This window comes from Macrotis lagotis, chromosome 6 (assembly GCF_037893015.1).
Source record: "Macrotis lagotis isolate mMagLag1 chromosome 6, bilby.v1.9.chrom.fasta, whole genome shotgun sequence".
Lineage (NCBI taxonomy): Eukaryota > Metazoa > Chordata > Mammalia > Peramelemorphia > Peramelidae > Macrotis > Macrotis lagotis.
The window spans coordinates 225,859,345-225,881,045 of NC_133663.1; the positions used below are offsets into that span (position 1 = coordinate 225,859,345).

Below are 21,701 nucleotides of genomic sequence, written 5' to 3' on the forward strand. Positions count from 1 at the left end.
GGGACTTCTTTTTTGGTTGAATATGAATATTTAGCTTAGAGAGGATGAGTTTGTGATCAGTTCAGCACTCTGCATCACATTGATCTGTAAGGGGGTAAAACTAAGTGGTACAGTGTTTTTTAATTGGTGGGGGACATAGTTGGACCTTCACTTTAGAAAAATAACTTTTGTGACTAAATGGAAGATGAATTGGAGCATCAAGAAATTTGAAGAATCAACAATGCTATTTGTAATAGTCCAGGAGTCAGATGATGAAGGCTAATATCAGTGTCATAGGAGAAAAAGGAGCATGTTCAAAAAAGGTTACAAACATGAAAATGACAGACTTTAGAAAAAATTACTTATGGAATTGAGAAATAGTGAGGAATTCAGGATGGCTCAGAGATTGTGAACCTGAGAGATATAAAATATAATAATAGAGAAAGTAGACAGTAGGAAAGGTTTCTTAGGAAAAATAACAAATTCAGTTTTGGACATGTTGAATTTAAGATGTCTATTCGACATACATTTTTGAATTTATGAAAGGCATTTTGAAATAGAAGGATAGAGGACTATTGAGATAGATTGAGTCGAGAATCATCAGCATAGAGATATTAATTAAATTCAAGGAAAATCATGTGATCAATATGTGAAGCAGCACAGAAAGGAAGAAGGACCTGGTGGGACACCAATGTTGGATTAACATATATGAGGTTTCAGTAAAGGAGACTTGATGAGTGGTCAGATAGATATGCGTAGAATCAAGAGAGAGTATTGTTTCAAAAACCTATACAGATGAAATGGGTGACCCTTAGTAACCAGACTTCCATGTGCTTTAGCTTAATCCTGAGCCAACCCTCCAGGTGTCTAAACAAATAAGCAGTCCCCAGGGCTAGGCCCCTGCCACTTGCTACAGCATATTCCAGTAGCCAGATGGCCATGTACTTCAGTGTGTCTCTGGGGAAATGCAGAAACATCCCAACAACCTCAGCACAACCCAGATACTAGCACTAGGACCTGACTCAGCACCAGGTATGCTGGCAGATGCCTACAGCTCCAGCCTAGCCAGAAACCTCTACATCACTCACTCAGGGCAGCACCAGATATGCCAGCCCCTCATGGACTTCTGGGAAACATCAGTGTAGTACCATGTAAACATTCAAAACCTGCAGGTCCTGACACAAGAAGCCTGATAAAGTCCCCTCATACCATGAGAGTGGAGATCAAAGTTTTAAAAAAGTTCAAAAAAAATGAGCCAAAACCAAAAAAAAGAATCTGACCAAAGAAATTAAGGCATCAGAGAAGATCAAGCCCCAAACTCAGAAGAGGACAAGAATTTCAAAACACCTATGGGTAAAACCCTAAGGAAAATGGGAAGTAATCTCAGCCCCAGAAAGAAGTCAAGAGAGAACTCAAAAAGGAGCTTTAAAAAATCATATAGGAGAGGTAGAAGGCATATTGGTAAAAGAAATGAGAGTGATGCAAGAGAATTATGAAAAAAGTGCAATTTGGGAAAAGATGCAAGAGAATTATGAAAAAGGAGCAACTTGGGAAAAGAAAACAATTGTTTAAAAAGTAGAATTGATCAAATGGAAAAGGAGATCCAAAAAATCCACTGAAGAAAGCAACTCCTTAAAAAGTATAATTGATGAAAAAGAAAAGAAAATACAAAAAGCTTATTGTAGAAAACAATGAATTAAAAGTTAGAATTGGGCAAGTGGAAGCTAATGACTCTATCAGATATCAAGAATCAATCAAACAAATTCAAAAGAATGAAAAAGTAGAAGAAAATGTAAAATACTTCTTTTGGAAAAACAACTGACCTAAAAATAGATCCAGGTGGGACAATATCAGAATCATTGGACTGCTTGAAAGCCTTATTCAAAATAAGGACCTGGACAGCATCTTTCAGAATTTTTTTTGCAAGACAGTGGTGTTAAGTGACTTGCCCAAGATCATACAGCTAGATAATTATTAGGTGCTTGAGGCTGGATTTGAACTTAGATCTTCCTGACTCCAGGGCTGGTGTTCTGTCCACTGTACCACCTAGCTGCCCCCTTTCAGGAAATTATTAAGGAAAATTGCTCTGTTTTCCTGGAATCAGAGGACAAAATAGGCATTGAAAGAATCCACTATCACCTCAGGAAAGAGATCCCAAAATAAAAATTCCAAGGAACATTGTAGCCAAATTTCAAAACTATTAATAAAGGAAAAAATACTGAAAATGATTCGAAAGAAACAATTGACATATCAGGGAGCCACAAGCAAATTATACAGTACTTTGTAGCTGCAACATTAAAGAATTGGAGATCATGAAACATGATATTCTGGAAATCAAAGAAACTAGAACTACAACCAAGAATCACTTATCTGGAAAAATTAAGCATAATAATACATCAAGGGAAAAAATGAACATCTAATTAAGTAGAAGGATTTCAAGCTTTCATAATGAGAAGACCAGAATTAAATTAAAAATTTGATCTCCAATATCAAGACCCAAGAAAAACATAAACAGGTAAAAAGTGGGAAAAACCATTAGGAATTTAATGGAGCTAAATTGTTTATATCTCTTAGGGGAAGATAATACTTGTAATTCATTAAAATTGTATCACAAATAATACAACTATAATTTACATAATGTGTATTTGAGGGAATGATATAAAATTAATTAAGGGATGGGAAAGAAGAGTACATTGGGTGTAGAAAGGAGAGGTAGGATGGGGTAAATTATTTCACATGAAGAGGTACAAAAGGTTTATTACAGTGCAGAGGAAGATAGGAAGATGGGTGGTGGGCATCACTTGAATATTTCTCTCATTAGTATTGACTCAAAGAGGGAAAATATGCACAATCATTTGAATATAGAAATCCATCTTGCCCTTCAGAGAAGTAGGAGATGAAGATATTAAGTAAATTGAATGGGTGAGGAGGGAACTGACAGAAGGCAGAATGGATCAGGGGAGGCAGGAGACAGAAAAAAATGCTGGTGAGGAAGGAAAGGGTGAAAAGAGAGAAGACAAACAGGAGGGAAAATAGGATGGTGGGAAATAGTTAGTAGTCATAACTGAATGTAAATATGATTGACTTTTCCATAAAATAGAGGTGGATAACAGTGTGGATCAAAACTCATATTCATACAATATGTTGTTACAAGAAACACATTTGAAGTGACTTAAACAGACACACATCTAAACAGATACACACAGGTAATGGACTGGAACAGAATCTGTTATGCTTCTGTGGAAGTTAAAAAAAAGCAGGGGTAGCAATACTGATCTCAGAAAAAGTAAAAGCAAAAATAGAACTAATTAAAAGAGATCAAAAGTACCATAGACAATGAAGCAATACTAAACATAAATACAGCAAATGGAATAGCATCCAAGTCCTTAAAGAAGTAAGTTACAGTAAGTTATGATTTAAGTTATAAGTAAGTTATGATGATATGTAAAATATATAATTTTGATTAAATTAAAAGAACCAGTTTTTATACAAACAAGCAACCAAAATTAGAAGGAAACAGAAAGGTGGGAAATAATCTTTACAGCAAAAATCTTTGATAAAGGTCTCATTTCTCAAATATGTAGAAAACAGAGCAACCTTTGAGAATTCAAACCACTCCTCAATTGATAAATGGTCAAAGGTTAGTTTTCAGATGAAGAAATCAAAGCTTTTTATAGACATATGAAGAAATAATAGAGAAATACAAATCACATCAACTCTAAGGTAATACCACACACAGATCAGACTGGCTAATATGACCAAAATAATGAAAAAGATAAAAGTTGTAGGGGATGTGGAAAAATTGGGACATTAATACATTGTTTGTAGAGTGCTGAACTGATCTATCCATTCTGGAGAGCAATTTGGAACTATGCACAAAGGGCAACCAAATTGTACTTACCCATTCATCCAACAATACCATTACTAGTTCTACATACCAAAGAGATCATAAAAAAGGAGAAAGGATATACATGTGCAAAAATATTTATATAAATCATTTTTGTTGTGGTAAAATATTGGAAATTGATGGGATGACCATCAATTTGGGAATGGCTGAATAAGCTGTGGCATATTTTAATTTCCATTCATCCTCTGGTTCTAGGATATCAGGGTGACTTTCCTTGAAATCTGATTTCTAGGCTCATTTTTGATCATGGCTTTCAGGTAGTTCAATAATTCTTAAATTATATCTTCTAGATCTATTTTCCAGGTCAGTTGCTTTTTATTTTATTTTTTCATTCTTTTGAATTTGTTGTATTGTTTTTTGAAGTCTCATAAGCTTCCAGTTGCAATTCTAATTTTTAAGGAATTCTTTTCAGTGAGTGTTTTTACTTTTTTCCTCTGATTTGGCCTAATCTGCTTTTAAAGGAATTCTTTTCTTCAGTGAATTTTTGTGCCTCTTTTACCATTAGGGCAATTCTGTTTTGTAAGGTATTATTTTCCTCAGTATTTTTTTGTGTGTGTATGCTTCTTTAGCCAAGTTGTTAATTCTATTTTCATATTTTTCTTCCATCACTCATTTCTTTCTCCAACTTATTCTCTACTACTCTTATGTCTTTAACTCTTCTAGAATTCTTACTGGTCTTGGGTCAAATTGTCAGTTTTCCTTGAGACCTTTGCCTATAGATTTTTTTTTACATTGTAGTCTTCTTATAAGATAGAGTCTTTGTCTTCCCTCACACTGTAGTGACTTTCTATGGTCAAGTTCTTTTTTTAAAAAATTATTTGTTCATTTTTCTAGTCTGTTTTTGACTTTGAATTTTATGTTAGTTTGGCTCTGCTCACCAAGGGGTGATATTCAGACTTTTTCATGATGGTGCTTTCAGAGCTAGTTCTAGGGATCTGTAAATTTATTTATGTTTCCAGGGTGGTGTGAAGTGTTGTTACTGCTCTCCTGGTCTGTGCTCTGATTTTTACTCAGGAAAGACCTCTACTCCCTTGCAGTCCAAGGTGCTTATGATCCTCTCTACTTTGCAACTGTGACCAGGATCCATGATTCTTTATGACCAACCACAAGTACTCCTCTCCACTATGGAACTATTACCCAGAGCTATATATGGGCCATAAAGTCACCAATAAGTGCCAACTATACCAAGTGTGAGCAAAATGTACCTCATAATCATTTTTTAAAAATACTTGTTCAACCCCCTTACCATCTCTGGGCTGAGAGTTTTTTAAGCTATTTCTTCTGCTGTTACAACCACTTCTTAGACTACTTCTTGTGCTGCATGAGCTCTGAACTGGCCCCATCCTGATTTCATAGACATCTCTTGACACTATCCTAAGTTGTCTTAGATTGGACAAATGTCATACTTTGATCTTTTGTTGTTTCTGCCACTCCAAAATTGATTCGAGACATTATTTTAAAGTTGTTTGGAGGGGGATGTTGGAGAGTTTCTCTGGGCTGCCTCCTCTATTCCATCATTCACTTCACCTCCTAAATAATAGACATTCTTTTATTTTTTTTCAGGGCAATGGGGTTAAGTGACTTGCTCAAGGTCACATAGCTAGGCAATTATTAAATGTCTGAGGCTGGATTTGAACTTAGGTACTCCTGACTGCAGGGCTGGTGCTCTATCCACTGTGCCACCTAGCTGCCCCAACAAAAGGCATTCTTAACTTCAGTTCTGTGAACATTTTTGTTGTTTGTTTTAATATTTAGGTATTCTTTGTAAAGTATATTTTAGTTTATATATTTAAAAATTATTCTGTGAAGGGGTCACCAGAAAGCTAAAGGGATCCATGGCATAATAAATAGGTTAGTTACTTGATTAATTCAGAGGGATTTAACATAATATAAAGTAGAGCAGAATTAATTTCATTAGCAGCACCAAGGAGAGCTCCCAAAAAGTTTGGTTACTTCTCTGAGGGGGACACATATCAGGTTGAAGCCATCCACAAGGTTAGGTATCAGGAGATGGAATCAACAGTGCTTGTTGAGTGAGGCATATTGGCAAAATAGGGCTACCTTTTTATATTAGACACTAGTGAAGGAAAAGAGTGGGGGGAGATGTCTGAGTGATGAAGAGGGAAGAAAGAAGAGGAAAGAAATAGAGAACATTATCTGTGTATGACTAAGGGTAAGGGGTAGGTCATAGGAACAGAGTAAATTAAGGAACTAGGAAGTGAGGGTATTTGAAATAGTACCAATATGTGTTTTAAATTTCCCCCTAGTGTGAAGGCAGGAATTGGGATAGAAAGAAAGACAATCCCAGTCACTGGGATACCCACTGTGGTGGGATAGAGGGGCATGGAATTAGGGGCATGGAATTAGGTGCATCCTTATAAAAGCACAATGAAAGAGATTTTCAATCATATTGTCAAGAAGTTGCTCTGATATCAAAGATTCAAAGGTCATCCACTGCATCACAGATCATTGCCATATATTTGACTTTTGTTTTGTCACTAGACTTCTGGAAGAGAGAATAAGATAGATGACTTTGTGCAACTTTGCCTCACTTAAACTCAATTCACCAGCAAGTCAAGACATGTGATATCATTGGTCCTCATGGAAAATGAAGGAAGAACAACAGCTGTCAAGACACTGATATAATCACAACTTCTACTTACTGCATGAGTTCATTTATTAGGTTCTAGCAGTTGTCATGCAGATGAAATATGACAGTAAGTCTTGACTCTTCCACGTTTTCCAGAATTTTGAAATAGACTGTGAGCCTACAATAGAGGTGATTTCTTGCATATTACTGGGGAAGGTGGGAAGTTCAACCATTGACAGAAATATGCTGACAAATATTTCACAACTGGATTTCAGAAATGCATGATACACTTTAAAGCTAAATTTGTCTTATTAATATTTTCTTCATCATTTTCATGAGTCTAGATAATCTACAGAACAGTAGATCAAACCATGATTTGCTTATTAATTGTAGCTTTTGCCAGTTTTCAAAGGGTAAATACATTCAAAATTTAATAATTTAGCTCCAGTTAGGCAGCTATGTGGCACAATGGAAGAGTGCTAGGTCTGTAATCAAGAAAACCAGTCTTCTTGCATTTAAATTTTATCTCAGACACATACAAGTTGTATGTAATCTAGAGAAGGAAATGCCAAATCACTTTAGTATCTTTGTCAAGAAAACCCTGTAAAGGAATCATGAATTCTTGTTTTTTTTTTTCAAGGCAATGGGGTTAAGTGACCTGCCCAAGATCACACAGCTAGGTAGTATCTGAGGCCCAATTTGATCCAGGACTGGTGGTCTATCCACTGAGCCATCTAGCTGTCCTCTGTAATCATGAAGTCTTGGACACAACTGAAATTGGGCAGCTAAGTGCCTCATTCCCTGGAGTCAGGAAGATGTCAGCTCAAATACAGCCTCAGATATATACTGGACAAGTCACATAACCTTGTTAGTCTTATTTCCTCATCTGTAAAATGAACTAGGGAAAGAAATGATAAATCACTCCAGTACCTTTGCCAGGAGAATCGCAAAATGGACTTATGAAGAGTCAGGCATGATTAAAACAACTGAACAACAATAACTCCAGCATACTTCTTGATTGGTAATTTGATTCTTCTATGCCTACATTAAAGTGAGCCATTTTGACAAATTTGTTTTTGACAGCACTGGCACATTAGCCCTCCCAAAATATCAGGATGTATCTGTATCTGTCCTCCCTCTTTTATACCCTAGGGAGACAGTGGTGAATAGAGAGAGAATCTCAAAGCCAGGAAGGCTGGGGTTCACCTCTTACTCTGGTCATATGGCTGCTTTGTGACCTTGGGAAAGTCATTTAAATTCTCAGAGTTCTGGGCTACTTAAAGAAATTACTGGGAGAAATTTTCTCATCTGGGAGTTCCCCAGATAAGTAAAGATAAAGGTTGAGTTCTATCCTCATTCTCATATTCTACTTTAATCATGTTTTCTCAATTAGATTTCAATTATATTCATTTGCAAGTCTAAAATCAGGCTTACTTGGTCTAATCAGAAGCATATATATATATATGAAATCCTGAGCTTTAGTTACCAAAGTTTTCCCTTGTCTCGTGAATCTGCTTTCTTGCTGGGGGTTTTTGTTTTGTTTTACTTTACTGTCCTAATTTCTGTAGATCTCAGAATCATAGAAAACTTCTGTAAGAAAACTTAAAGAACTAGAAGAGATCTTATAAGTCATCTCCTATAATTCCTTACAATTTACTGATGAGGAAGCAGACTCAGTGACATTTATGTACTCACAACTGAGGAGCTGGAACTTGAACTAAGGCTTCTAATGCTCCTCACCCCTTTTTCTTAGACTTTAAACTTCCTTCTGACAAGTTTGCCCTGACTTCTGATATAAACAATTCTGAGATAATAAGGAATGACTCCTTAGAAGATCTTGTCCAGGCTGTAGCTACTACTGACCTTATGATTCAGAGGCAGCACCACACAAACCCTTTGTTCTCTTTGTAACATATAGTAAAACACAACCCACAAGACATTCTCAGAATACACAGAGCACAGGAGAGCATAAGAAAACCAACCAGGAACAACACATCTCCAAAAACCACACTATTTCTTCATAAAGAGGTCTCCTTTCGCTCTTGTCACCTTTTAGCAGGGGAAGTCTCAGAATGGGAGACTGACTAATAAAATCTTCAAGGCTATTTCCTGCAATGGCAATTTGTTACAACCACAGTTCAGATTCCCTGGCTTCCTTAATGCAGTATATCTACTCATCCTTCCTATAAATGTTACCTCCTTGTTCTTCTATATCTAAATCACTTCAGACATACTGCTTACTTTCCTTTTACCCTAGACACATATGTTGCCTTTTCAAAACTCCAACATCTTTGGGATCCATAAAATAATGCCTTTGATTTTATGGTCCCAGTTTTTAAACTGCCATTACCTAGTTCCCAATTGTAGGTTTTATTACTGGGTTTGTTCTGTAAGTGTAAATAACTACAGTAACCCTGGGGATGCTGCTTAAGCTTTTTGTCCATGCATACATAGCAACCTTCTCCATGTAAACATGGACAACTTAATTATGATTATAGATGACTTGTTTAACTCATGCAAAGACCAAATAGTTTTGTATTTGTTTTTTGGTTAAAAGCTCAAAGGAATTGGATTGTTCTCATTTTTTTCTTGGGATGTGTAACCACTAAGAACAAATCTAAGGTACTGCTTTTAATGAAATATTAGAACTCTTTTCAAGGATTTGGATCTTTTTGGATCTATAGGGAATAAGGCACTAAACATTAAGTTGAGGAAACCTGTGTTTGAATCTTGCCTTTAACATTTATTATTGAGGTATGCTGAAGTCAGCTAAGACTACTACTAGGGAGAGCAGATTGTTAAATTTTCTGTTGTAATCATTTATATCTAGGAATCAAATGTTACAAATCATTGCTTGATTTATCACTTTGTTGTTTGTCTAGAATTAAAAATCACAATGGAGAAATTGGAAATTAAATTTAAAGTGTGTTTTTTGGGGAACTGGTTATTAAATATTCATCTGCATATCCATGTTAACAATTTATGTGAATATAGGAGAAAGAACAATTGCTCTGGCATCAGAGAACCAGTGTTCAACCCCAACCTCTACCACTTTCTGCCTATGGTACCTTTGTAAATCATTGAAACTCCCTGGGTCTTAGTATTTTTTTTTTCTGTAAAATGAGATAGTTGGATTAGATGCTTCTAGGAGTAGGTAGATGACATAATAAATAGAGTGCCCAGCCTGGAGTCAGGAAAACCTGTGTTCAAATCTGACCTTAGACAGTAGCTGTGCAACCCTGTTTGACTCAGTTTCCTCATCTGCAAAATGAACTGGAGAAAGAACTGGCAGACCACTCTAGTACCTTTGCCAAGAAAACCCCAAATGGAATCATGAAATGTCAGACATAATTGAAAAACAGCAGAACAACAGCAACAAAAAGATTTTACTTCCAACTCTAGGTCTATGATCTAAAGTATAACATGGAAATACATTCTGATACATTAGAAAAAGTACTGAATTTGGAATCTAGTGCCTGGCACATAGAAGGTGGTTCATAAATGCTTGTTGACTTAACTCTTAGTACTAGTATAATCCTGATCAAATTATTTAACCCCTCAGAGTCTCAGTTTTTTCAACTGCAAAAATGAAGTAGGGAGAGGTTGCTATAGATGGCCTCAAAGGTCCCAATTCTAACTTTGATTCTTTGATTGTTATAGTATATACCTATTTCACTAGCCTGTTCAATGTATTTTCTCTATCCAGGATTCTATGATGTTAAGAACTGGTCTAAAACTGTTACTAGATATGGGAAATTCCCACAAACTAATCAAAAGACAGCTCCTTTAGCCCAAGAGTCACTTTGTCTTTGTCATTTTAGACCCCTTGTGGCAAAACAAAGCCTGGAAATAAAGTGGTTTTCCATCAGCTTAAGCACTTTCTCAATTACCTTGAAAAGTCACATCCCCTCTCCTAAGAAAAGTAAGAATTAGTATATGCTCATCATGTGCCCATTTGTAACTTATTGTCAGGTAGATTAGGATGCTATTCAGACATTCTAGTCCACAGATGCTTAGACATGTTTCTGATTACGTGTTAGAAAGCAGTCAGCATATTAGTTAATTCCAGAAACATTCCAACATTCTCAAACCATCCATACCAAGTGATTGACACCATTTTATCAGCTTCCAATAAAAACAAGTACAAAATAGCTACTGGGTCTGGCAAAACTAATTGAACAGTTTTGACACTTAGGCTCTTCCTCTCATAGTTCCCTAATCCTAGAATTTGGCCTCCTCCCTCCCAATGTCCCAACTATTCTTCTACTCCCAACTCAAATGCACCTCCAGGAAGCCTCTTCTACACTCTACTGAGACCAAAACATTATACCATGAAAATCTTTTTCTGTTTCAGACTTTTGGGAAACTTTACATCTTATTTGCATTGACATGTTCCATTTTTGTTGAGTAGAAAAAGTGAAAATTTTCAGGTTTTAAGTTCAGTTCTACTATCTGTGTGTATCTATCTCTCTCTAGGTTGCAATATATTCATCTATAAAAATAAAGAGGTTGGATTAGGTGATTTTATAAGTCATTTCTATCTCCGTATTCTGAATTTTTAGTTATTTGTATATTTGTAATATTTTCTTATTATTAGACACTGTTAGACCCATAAGGGTAGGGACCATGAGTTGAATCAAATTTCTATCTGTCCCTAACTAACATAGCCCCCTGCTCATAATATATGGTTAATGAATGTTTTCTGATCTAAAAAGGAGATAAAAATTACATTTGTAATTTAAACTCTCCAAATTAATATAGGTGTTCCACTGAAGATTTTAATCAATGAGTATCACTGAGGTATCATTATGCATCCAACACCATGGTGAGCTTTGGAAAGGATGCAATCTGTTCTCATGGAATTTTGAGGGAGATAAGACTGGGAAAAAGAATGATGAAAGAATAGTTGTATACTATGTGAGCCTGATTTTAAATAAGTCAGAGAAGAGAAAGAATAACAGTTAGCTTGCCTTTCAAGATAGATAGATTTTGTATTTTATGGCAAACATAAAAAATAGCCAGTTAAAGTTTTCTAAAGTCTAAAACATATTAACAACTAACAAAGGAGACCTAATTTTGATTCTGAAAGGGTATACAGAACTGCTCAACAATTCCTTGTTGGAGAATTAGGTGGTACAATGGATAGCATGCTAAGTCAAGACTTGAGTTCAAATGTGGTCTCAGATGCTTACTAACTGTGTGAGTTTGGGCTGGTCACTTAACTCCTGTTTGTCTCAATTTCTGTATCTGTAAAATGAGGAGAATAATAGTTCCTCCCTCCCAGGGTTATTATGGGTTTTTTTTTAGGTTTTTGCAAGGCAATGGGGTTAAGTGGCTTGCCCAAGGCCACACAGATAGGTAATTATTAAATGTCTGAGACCGGATTTGAACGCAGGTACTCCTGACTCCAGGGCCGGTGCTCTATCCACTGCACAATCTAGCCGCCCCTTCCCAGGGTTATTATGAAGATCAAATGAGATAATAATTATAAAGTACCTGGCACATGGTAAGGACTGTATAACAATTTGCTATTATCATCATCATTATCATAAATTTCAGAAAAGATGGCAAAATACAATGGGAGATGAAGTTCTTCACCAGGAGCTCCTTACATGAATGAAATCACAAGTCCAATAGATAGATGGATAAACAAATAAATAAATGAGTGGATGATTAAATAAATGAAGTTAAGGTAAGATACTATGTTAGGAGTTGGTGACAGAAGGAAAAAAATGAAACAGTCCCTACCCTAAAGGAACTTACATTCCTTTGTGTAAAAAAAAAATACTAGTAGAAGAGTGTGAAATAAGATATACAGGTAGAAGTAAATGCAAGAAAATTATTTTGTGGAGGTACTAACTATGGGGGGTGGGAGGGTGGTGGGCATCAGGAAGGTCTTAGGTAAAAGGGAACACTGGAGTTGAGCTTTGAAGGAAGCTAGAGATTCTTAGCACAGGCAGTCAAGTGGTGCAGTGGATAAAGAACCAGGCCTGAGTCAGGAAGACTCAACTTGCTGAGTTTAACTCTGAACTCAGACATATACTAGGTGTGTGACCTTGGGCAAGTTGCCTCAGTTTCCTCATCTGTAAAATGAGCTGGAGAAAGAAATGGCAAACTACTGCAGTATCTTTGCCAAGAAAACTCCAAATGGGGTCATGAGGAGTCAGACATGATTGAAATGAATGAACAAAAGAGATTTTTGGAGAATGATACAAAGGGGTGTCATATGTTTGATATTGGAATTATTCTGCTTCTATTTCCTCCTCCCCATAGGATCATAACTCTAGAGTTGAAAGAGACCTCACAGACTTTTTAATTCAACTTAATTTTACTAGTGTAAGTGCAAGAGAAACTTCCTCTTTTGCATAAAGCATACAAATAAACTATAGATTTAAGTCCCAAGCAGTGATAGAAGACAGTTATAAATATTTTTAATTGAATCCTTTTTTTAATGCTACTGATTTAAACAATAATAACCATGGAGTCCCTATCCCTACCTCCTTCATTCCCCAGTCCATTTGAACTTTTTCTTTAAACAAAGAAAATAACTCAGCAAAATCAAATGGTAGGAACAACATGTTCATATTTGACAGTTACAGTTGCAATTCATGGGATTCTCTACATCTGTCCCATCCCTAACTCAGCTGGAGGTAGGCATGCTATTTTTTTCTGACTTCAGGAGCCAAGATAAGGTTCTTGCATTTTATCTTGAGTACAGTTGCCTTTTAGTGGAGTTTTATTTTATTTAGGTTACGATAATCATTGTGAGGATTGTTTATGTCCTTGCCACAAGACATCTTTTGCCATCTCTACAATTTGGACCTTGAACAAATCCCAAAAGGATTATGGTTTGACCTACAAGGGGTATGTGCTCAACAAATCAGAGAGTGGGATTAACCAATCAGTCTTTGAGCCTCCTTTCACTAGCCAGTTGTAGAACTTTTCTCCAACAGTCCCTAAACTTTCATATATTCCTCCTTCTTCTGGGCAATCCCCAGGCCCCTCAGAGCAATATTATTAACACTTCCTTGGAATTTACTTTTCTCTCAACAAATTCATCCCTTTCTCCCAATCTCAGGTGGCTGTGCAGGACAGGTATTCCTGGAAGGGAGTTCTGAACTGAGGGCAATGACTGGTGAGTAAGAGTCTTTCAACCCCTTACCCCCACATTCTCTTCCAACCACCCCTACCTCTACCAAGTCTATTTTGTTCTAGATGGGATAGAGAGAGCTGAAGAGGATGAAGAGGCATGAGTGGACTGGGACTTTCCCAAATCTCATTACATCATTATTTTCTCCAAAACTTCCCTATCACAGTCTAGGAAATTGTTCTTTTCTTACTCATCTGAAGTGTCTTCTTGGACTCATCACTCTTTCAAAGCCTACTTAATCCAATCAGTTGGAAAATTTGCCAGATCTTACCCTCGTAAGATCTCTAATATCTGGACCCACCCATAGCTACCTCTCTGATTCAATCTTTCATCAATTCTTGCCTTTCTTTGGTCTTCCCTGCTTCAGTTTTTCCTTCTTTAATCCAATCTCCACATAGTTGTCAAAGTGGGTTCTTAAAGAATAAGCTTGATCATTTGGCTCTGCTACCCAATAAATTCCAGGGACTCCCTGTTAACTCTAATCTAAAATATGTAATTTTTAATTTGATACCTTAAAATTTTAATTATTTTGTAATTGTATAAATATTAGTAAAGTAAAATATGAATATAACTTGTAAATATATGCATAATGGGAGCACATGCTTAGAATTTTTAGGCTTATAAAGGCACAAAATCAAAAGTTTGGAAATTACTTATTGGAAATCACTAAAGATCAATTATAATCTTTAAAAACCAAGCAGAGAGTAGAACTGGAAGGCTTTTTGCCTAGATGTCAAGGTCAAGGTGGAGAAAACCCAAACTTAAAAAGGTAGGGATTATTACCTTAAAACAATGGTACAAAAGTATTTAAATGACCCATTATGCTTTATATGAACTACTTTATAAAAAATATAAATTTTCCTTCTATAATTAAAACACTTTTACAGTAAAGGCTAGAAATGCATTTGTCAAATAAGAAAGGTTATTACTTGTATCCTCCCTCCCTTATTTTCCTATTGCTTTTCTTAAAAATAAATTTTTATTTATATCGTTTGGATTTTTCCCATCATTTCTTTCCCCAAAGAACTATCTCATACAACTAGGGATAGAATATATGGGCTATGTAAATGTATCTCATATAAAACATCCAGCATATAAAACTAATATTTTTAACAGAAAAGGTAAAAAATCAGCATAATTAATTAATACATCAAAAAGTAAAAATATGAGCAATGTACCAAATCTGTGGACCTCTCACCTCTGCTGAGAGATGAAGGAGGTGGGTATTGTCTCATATTTATTCTTCGTTTCATGACTTTTGGGGGGGGTTCATGACTTTTAAAAACAATGATGGTTAACAGCTTGACAGTCTAGAAGTGATCCAGTTCTCATCTAGAGTTCTTTTTTTTTTTTTTTGCAAGGCAATGGGGTTAAGCGGCTTGTCCAAGGCCACACAGTTAAGTAATTATTAAGTGTCTGAGACTGGATTTGAACTCGGGTACTCCTAGACTCCAAGGCCAGTGCTCTATCCACTGTGCCACCTAGCTGCCCCCTCATCTAGAGTTCTGAGAGTTCCTGATACTATATATTCACTCCCTTGAAAAGTAGCCTTTCATTCATTATTCATGCAAGTGTTGAACAAATCCTCCATCCATGAAAATGGTGTCTATTCCAGAGTTCACCAGATCTGTACTATGACCACAGGATCTAGCTTCACTTAATTTTTTTTATTATTTTTTTTGTTTTTTTCCCTTGTTTTCTTTTTTAAAATTAATTTATTTTTTATTCTTATTTTGTACAAATAATTTTTTATACATTACTAAAATATTCTTGTTTAAGAGTAAACATAATGCCCCCTCCTCCCAAGAAAATATAGACCTGCATAAGCAATAAAGTAAAGGGGAGAGAAAAAATTAAAATTAAAATAAAAAAAGCAACAGGAAGAAGCTGGGTTGAAGCAGAATATGACTGTGGTCATTCACTATGAATTCTGTTTTAGGAAAATCAGTTTCTGTCTCTGAGGGGACAGTTCTGGGTCCTTCTTAAGATTTCATTTCCACACTACCATCTCTTAGCTGATTTCAAAAGATGGTTGGAAGAAGAGAATCAGAGAGGTCATATAGTCGAATTTTTCATAGTTAAGGAAACAGAACAGAAGAGGGAAAATGATTTGCCTGAGGTCAAAGATATTAAGTGAAAGAAGTGAGATTCAAACTCATGTCTTCAGACTCTAAATTCAGCCATTTTTCCATTCAAACAAATTGTCCCCCTTCTATTTATGAGAAGGCACTGCCTTAGAAGTCTTCCCCTCACTGGAGGACTTACAGTAAAGAGCAAATAAACTCCTGCAAGTAAATTAAAACAGAGATTCTTTACCAGGACAGGATGACCTCCAGGGTCCTTCCCAATTCTCAAGGTTCTGTTATTATGAAAATGAAGCCAGGCCTCAGGATGTTCAAAATTAATCATTTTTCATAAACTTTTCATAGCTTTTCCATAGTATTTTGGGTACATTTAAGTCTTCTTAATCATCTCTAGCCTCAGATCCTTTTTTACTTCAGTGGTACTGCTTTTACCCACATGCATGATCCTATCATATATAGGCAGATTCCCACTTTATGAAGGAGAATAATAATTCCTAGTATTTCTATATCACTCTGAAGTTTGCTAAGCACTTTTCATATGTTATACCCTTATAACAACCCTGGCAAGCAGATTCCATTATTATCCCCATTTTACAGATGAGGAGACAGACATTCTGACCTCACATGACTAGTGTGTGTTTGAGGTGGTATTTCAACCCAGTTCTCTTAGATTCTGAAATCCAACTAGAGAATCAAGATGTTTTATGAATGACTTTTGTTCATTTGAAAATTATTTGGTTTGAACTTGGAAAGCATTTTTCCATAAGAGCAATATTTGAAAAAGCTATGTTTAAGTACTAGGCCAGTTACCAAGTACCTATGTGTCTCCAGAATGTACCTGGAGAGTACCATTTGTGTTATCACCTAGCTTCCTACTACCCTTTGAAAAAGCACAAGTATTTCTTTCCCACTCCAACAGGCACAATTGATTACTCCACCTCCATGGCACCTTCAGGTCTGCAGACCCTAACTCTTGAATAACCTATGCTTCCATGCTTTTTGATGTAGTGTATAGCACGGTATGCTTAAGAGAATAGGGAGGGACTAGAAGATTTAGTCAAGTATGCAATTGTGTTGATCTTTTGAAACAGAGACATCACTTCCCAACCCCTTAGCATATACTGTTAACTGGACAGAACCATCCTCTAACTTGTGGCTGGAGCCAAACAAAGCACACTTGAGTCAGGAAAGTCAGGAGCCAAACAGAAATTTAATTTCAAAGTGAGGGAAATGACTTGCAAGCAAGGAAGCAGATTAGATACATGTACTGGGTCCCTGCTTCTAGTGGGCTGTGGGCCCACTTTATTGTGGCCAAATCTCAGTACTTATACCAGTGACTATAATCCCAGTGTGGGATTTGTTGTCCCAACAATGAGAGATAGCAAAAATAATGTGAAAAGTTTGATTTATAGCAAGGTTTCAAAACCAGAGTATACATACATCAGGTACTCACAAGAACCCAGAAAACCCCTTGTGCTGGTAAATGCAATACAATAATTTTATGATTTTGCTAGTGGGAGAGATCATTCAGAAGTGAGTATAAAGGATTGTGGTTATGCCAAACTCAGGATAAAACCTGCCTGCTGGGCCTTAGCGCTGATAAACAAAGTGTTTCCTAATAGCTTGATAATACTCTGCTTGAGATATATGGGCAACTAAATGGTGAGACTTTCATCAAAGACACACAGAAGAAAGGAAAATAGACACTTAGGGAAGCCAAGTAGCCAAAATCCCTAGTACTAAATTGTGCACAAAACAACTGGTTTTCTTACTCCATCTTCTCCATCCTTATCAACATCACTAACATTTCTATAACACCTACTCTACATTAGACACTGTACTAAGAGCTTGACAGATATGTACAAAAACCCTTAGAGATAGGTGTTATTATCCTCATTTTATGAAGAAACTGAAGTATGTAGAGGTTAAGTAGCTTGCCAAGAGTCACACAAATAGTGAGTATCTAAGGCCAGATATGAACCACATCTTCCTGACCCTAGCTACACTCAGCATTCTATCTACTAGATGATCTAGCTGCCTCCAAAATAATCTTCCAAAATGTTTGATAACAGTTACAGAATGATATCCTATCTATCCACAGCCCATTTGGACTATTTCTACTTTTATTATCAGCTCATAGACAGCCTCCAAGGGGAAGAGAAACTGTGATTCTCATTAGACTCGGCCTTCCTGTTCTACAGAACAATGACCCTTTCTTCCTGATTGTAGTAACCCTCTCACTGACCTACACAATAATAGAAATCAATCTGTGGAACGTGTGACTGGGTGACAAGGATTCAGATTGAGTCTATTTTTCTGTTGAGTCTCTGGTATAAACTGATCTGGAAAATTTCAGCTGAGATTTACTATCAAGTGCAAAAATTAAAAAAAAATAAAAATTTTACTTTATTTTTTTTAATTGACAAGTATTTCTTTTCTTTTTCTTGTTCTAGGTGTTGAAACTTGGTTATGTACTATGGGTGAAGGCTGAGACTTGATCTGATGCATTGTCACGGTGATCTCTTTTCCATCCTATGTCATATTTAAGTAATAAAAGTTGTCACTAGCCTTTCCTAGAATACAAGATATAATAAGAGACTGTAAAATATGACAATAAGGGGTTGGTATGAATGCAACATCAATACTTCAAGGACAGTCTTCTAGGATAGGTTGTTTGTCGACTATGCAAACTGTTCATTGGAGGCTGGGTTTAGAAAGCTAGCTTGAAGTTTTTATGTCAAGGAATCTAGTCCATAGGTGAGGGCTCCCTAGTGTTCAGGGAAGCATCAAGTGGTGGTCTGATGAAGCTGTCAGAGGAAAAGGCTCTGATATTCTAATTAAAGAATTAGGATGGAGTTCATTTGAGTGAGAGTTCAGGGTCAGGGATGGCAATGAGATAATCAAGCAAAGGGCATGTAACCTGTGGCCTAAAATCTAAGGTTCTAGCCTCATATAGTTTGCATTTGGTCTTGAAGGATTCTTAATAATAACTATGTGTTTCTCCTGATTATATCATTTAACTTTTTCCTACCATGTGGGGTCCTTGTAAACTTTTACAATCATCAATACTTATGTACTTTGGATAGAGCCTCCTTTCTAGGGAAAGGGATTCATGGCCAGTATAAAATGAGGCACAATCCTTGTCTTTTCAAGTCCTCTGAGTATGTGTGTGTATGTATATATATATATATACATATATATATATGTATATATATACATATATATGTATATACACTCTAAAACACATGTATTTATACATATAACACATATACTCGTACATATATATTTATATGTATGAGTGTGTGTTTGTTCTGTTATGTATTCTGACTCTTTGTAACTCAATGGAGAAGGTAGGTAGAGAAGGTAGGTAGACTGTTTTGCCATCAGTCCTCTGAAATCATGGCTGATCATTACATTGCATTGCATTGATTTTACAACATTATTGTTATTGTATAATTTGAAACCTTCCCTTTTTTTTGTCTTTTTTTCCTTGCAAGGCAATGGGGTTAAGTGACTTGCCCAAGGTCACACAGCTAGGTAATTATTAAGTGTCTGAGGCTAGATTTGAACTTAGGTCCTCCTGACTCCAGGGTCAGTCCTCTGTCCACGGAGCCACCTAGCTGCCTCTAACCCTCCTTTCTCGATAACTTCTCTTGGGACCTACACAGTCCATACAGCTCAATATGAGTAAAAAAAAATAGGTCACTCTTGCTCTTCCACATAGTATTTTCCCATTGAACTGATACGTCTTCCTTTTCCTATCTTTATCTGCACATTTCCATTTGGAGTTATATGGGTCCCTATGTATATTGCTTGAATGAGTTGTTTTCTCCCCAAGTTTCTATTTACTTGGTGCCTCTGCATCTGTGGGTTTCTTTTCTCCTTCACAGTCATTTGCTTTAGAAAGACCTTTCTTCACTCTTCTTCTGTGTATCCATCTGGCATCAGTACCCTGATACACAAAGTACTTTGTTACCTGGATACACAGGTATCTCTCCAGAGTAATAACTGTTTCCTGAGTTTCACATCTACTCCTAAGAAAACTTTGTCCATTCAAACTTCTGTATCTAATCTCTCTTTTAAAGGCCAAGCTTAAGGTGTAAGTAATATTTATGAAACTTCCATAAACTTAATTCAGTTTCAGGGGGAAAAATACCCTTTCTCTGGGGCCATGAGGATTCAGGAGAATAAGGAATTTTCCACCTTGTCAATCATAAAAGGTTTGGTTAAAGGAAATGATGTTTAGTTTAAAGAAGAGGAGATAGGAGACCATGATAACTACCTTTAAGGAGTTACATTATTAGAGAGATTAGACAAATTCTCCTTGAATTCTTTAAGCAAAGATACTGGAGGGGTGTGCCATTTCCTTATCTAGTGGACTAAAGCAAACAAGCTAAGTGTATAAGTAATGAGAAGCTTTGAAGAAATATACTTAGTCTTGATGTCTAAATATTCTTAGAAATAAGTAATCAAAAGTAAAATGAGTTATCTATAGGAAACAATGGGTTTAACAAGACTTAATGATTACTAGTTAAGAGTATGGAGTAAGACTAGATGATCTAGATCCTTGCAATAATAACCCTGTAAAGTAGGGTCTATTTTTATTTCCATTTTACATTGAAGAAACTGAAAGAGACAGAGGTCAAGGGACTCACACAGAGTCACAGAGCTAATTAAAGTGTCTTAAGTCCAGATTTGACAAAGCTCTTCCTGACTCCAGTTCCAGATTTCTGTCAGTCCACTGAACAACCAAGGAGCCTCTAAAGGAGAACATATCAGACCCTTTCCAAAGGCCCAAAAATATGGGGCATAGAGAATCATGAATGAGAAACTGTTTGAATTAACAGGACAGTGCTTGGGATGTAAAAGGGAATCATTTATTTGCCAAATGTTTGATGCCTAATTCAGAACTGATGGGTTATAAGCTAATTGGTCTACTGTGTTCTGGTCTTCCAACTGAAGATGGTTAGACAGATGCAGTGCCCAAAGATTAGGTTGCTTCTCTACAATGCTCCTCCATTGCAAATTCCAAAATTGAGAAGGAAATGTCATTTCATCATCATGGGGTGGGAACAGTAATCTGTGACTTATTAGATTGTTGTATTGTTGGGAAAAAAACAGCCTCTGTAATCAGAACTGGGTTCAAATTCCACCTCTGGAATTTATTACCTGAGTAACTTTGGACAATGCAATCAACTCACCTAGACTCCTAAATTCATTTTCCTTACCGATGAAATAAAGGGATTTAACTAGAGTTGGGAATTCTTACCTAGGGTTTAATGTTCTTTTTTTAAAAAAATTGTAATTTTATTTCAATAAAATAGATTTCCTATGTATGTATCTATACATATGCATACACACATACATGTATAAATATATATATATATATATGTATATGTATATGTATAAAATTATTTATCCAGTTGACAAAAGGGCCTATACACCAAAAATGTTAAGAACTCCTGTAGTCCCTGAGGTCTCTCCAGTTCTACATCTCAGATCCTAAATAAGTCCTAGAAAGTCTCCTAAAACACAGACCAGTTAAGGGATTTGCCCAGAGTTGTGCAACTAATAAATGTCAGAGATGGTATGTGACCTCTGGTCTTCTAACCCCAAGCCTAGCTCTCTAGCCGCTATATTTTGTGTTCCATATATTACCCATCATAAGGATTTAATAAATGTAGCTAGAATTGAATATTCAATCAACCAGTCCATATATTATATCCAAATAATTGATCTGAGATTTGTTTTTAGAAATCAAACTGATTGGTTCTCAATTCATTAGTACAAATGAAACTGCTATAAAGGCTCACTAATTATAAGTGTACTTAAAACTTTTGACACCGAGAATTAAAGTTAGTTACTCTGGGTCTTGGAGTGAGTCACATATTCTATTTTTTTCATTCCTTTGTAGTTTATTAAAGCAGGGCCTCAAAGGTCTCAGGGAGTTTCCATTCATTGAGTTAGAATGACCTCTTTTCTGGTAAGTAA

At 36.1% G+C, this 21,701-nt stretch overlaps 1 protein-coding gene across 13 annotated transcripts in view; it reads left to right on the forward strand.

Annotated features, from left to right (window-relative positions):
- ACE2 (angiotensin converting enzyme 2) overlaps positions 1-21,701 on the forward strand; it is a 106,799-nt gene that overhangs the window by 7,048 nt on the left and 78,050 nt on the right. For 4 of the 13 annotated variants that reach the window (XM_074192380.1, XM_074192387.1, XM_074192388.1 and 1 more), the window contains exons 2-4: positions 13,555-13,611; positions 18,164-18,257; positions 21,625-21,693. The gene's annotated coding sequence lies outside the window, so the exon portion shown is untranslated. Of the gene's footprint in view, positions 1-6,388; positions 6,604-13,554; positions 13,612-18,163; positions 18,258-18,993; positions 21,694-21,701 lie in introns of those variants that run through there. The other 9 variants (XM_074192385.1, XM_074192389.1, XM_074192381.1 and 6 more) reach the window with 6 other exon arrangements.